Here is a 2,464-nt window from a genome sequence, read left to right on the forward strand (position 1 = left end):
AAAAATCGGACAATAACCACGCCCACATCCCATATAACGGTAATTTTCGGAAATACGAAAACTGCGATATTTTAGTAACTACTGAAGATTATTCACTCAAAATTGATATTTACAACAATTTTTAGACGAAAAATAAGAATATTAAAAATTTTTGGAAAATAGGCGTAGCCACGCCCACTTATGGTTACATGTGTATAACTTGGTAACCGCTGCACCAATTTCTTCCAAACTTGACACAGTTGTTGGCCTTGATACAGCATACTAAGTGGCCGAAAATTTTAAACATCGAACGATAACCACGCCCACATCCCATATAACGGTAATTTAAAGAAATACTAAATCTTCGATAAATCAGTAAATATTAAAGCTACTTTTTGTAAAATTGACGCTTGCAACAATTCTTTACCAAGAAATACGTTTATGGAAAAATTTATATCGGTAACCGTTCTACCAAATTGTACCAAACTCGGTATTTTTATTGTGCTTGCCACATAAAAGCAAAACGTTGAAAATTATTGAAATCGGACTAAAATTACGGCCGCTTTTCACGAAACGGTAAATTTCAGAAATGTTTGAAACTGCAATATTTTGAAATTTAAGGACGCTAATTTACTCAAAATTGATACACCCCGGCTTACCATCTAGCGGCAGCTTTCGGAAAGGTGAAAAAACATATATTTAATACTTGCGCCGGGTATTTAATGTTCGGCTCCGCCCGAACTTAGACTTTCTTACTTGTTCTTGTTGCAATTTATATTCAACCAAACTCTAACCCTTCGGTTTACTTTAAACATACTTCATTATTGCTCTCTTTATTTGCCATGGTCAAGCACTCCGAATCGAATGTATGGAATTCTGGTGCCAAATTCTTCTCGGGATGTACTTAACCAATTTCTTAACGAACTTTCCGATCATGGTCTATATCAGATTAATTCAGTTATCAACAACTTAGGTAAATGTCTTGATTTAGCGTTTATTGATGATACTGGTAAATGCACTATACTACGCGGCGATCCTTTAGTTTTACCTATAGACCCTTATCACCCACCACTTGAGTTGTCCTTGGCACCATCCTACGATTCATGTTATTGTCCTGAAACTAGAAAGCCGAAACGTCGGCGATATTCTTTCAAATACACTAACTACGACAAGCTTAAAATAGCTATATCTGAAATAATCTGGCCTGAGTACGATGGGGATGTTGAGAACAGTGCCTTACACTTTAGTAAAATCTTGAATAATATATTCAGTAAACTCATTCCTCTTGTTAAAGAAAATACCGGACCTCGTAACTCGTTGTGGTTTAACTCAGAGCTAAAGCATTTAAAAAATCAGAAAACTAAATCATTTAAACTTTATAAAAAATCAGGCCTGTCTTCTCACTACGCCGCGTACTCCATCCTTCGTCATAAATACAATGCCTTAAACAGAAAATGTTACAGGAATTACATTAATAAAACTCGCATTAACATCGTTTCTAGTCCCAAGTAATTTTATCATTTTGTTAACTCAAAACGTAAAATAAATGGGTTTCCCTCAACACTGAAATTAAATGATGTTATTTCTAGTGATGATGATATGATTGCTGATATGTTTTCAAATTATTTTGAATCGAACTATTCTGTCGAGCAAGATTGAAAAACTTCTAGCTATCCTTTTCCACTCCCACAGTGTGACCACATCCGTATTCCGTCAATCTCCGCTGACAATGTTCTCCTTCATTTGAATAGTTTAAAAAATTCTTTTCTAAGCGGTCCGGATGGTATTCCCTCCTGTGTCCTAATAAGTTGTGCTGATTATCTATATAAGCCATTAACAAACATCTTCAATGCTTCTCTAAAGCAAGGAGTTTCCCCCTCTTTGTGGAAGGAGTCGTGTATCTTGCTGCTTTATAAAAATGGAAACAGGTCAAATATTGCGAATTATAGGGGAATCGCTAAGCTGTGTGCCATTCCTAAATTATTTGAAGAAATCGTTACGGAAGAACTCTCTTATTCCATAACACCCGTTATAGATGTATCACAACACGGCTTTTGTAAAGGTAAATCAACTGTATCAAACCTTCTTGAATTCACTACAAATGTGAACAATGGTTTCAAAAGTAATTATCAAACCGACGGCATTTACACTGATTTCAGCAAGGCTTTTGATAAAGTATCTCATTCAACTCTAATATACAAACTTGATAAAATTGGTTTCCCTCCAATCCTGCTGTGCTGGCTTTCTTCTTATTTCATTGGCAGGAAACATACGGTTATCTTTAACCCTTAAATGCATGATTTTTTATTTTTTATTATTTTATTGCTGCAAAGATGTGAAATTTCGAGCTATTTATGAAACAAATAATAAAAAAACATCTTTTGCTTTGGAAAAGGATATTTATTATAAACAAGTAAGAAAGTCTAAGTTCGGGTGGAGCCGAACATTAAATACCCGGCGCACGTATTAAATATATGTTTTTTTC

This window comes from Rhagoletis pomonella, unplaced genomic scaffold (genome assembly GCF_013731165.1).
Source record: "Rhagoletis pomonella isolate Grant_MI unplaced genomic scaffold, Rhpom_1.0 Rhpom_scaffold_00017, whole genome shotgun sequence".
Classification (NCBI taxonomy): Eukaryota; Metazoa; Arthropoda; class Insecta; order Diptera; family Tephritidae; genus Rhagoletis; species Rhagoletis pomonella.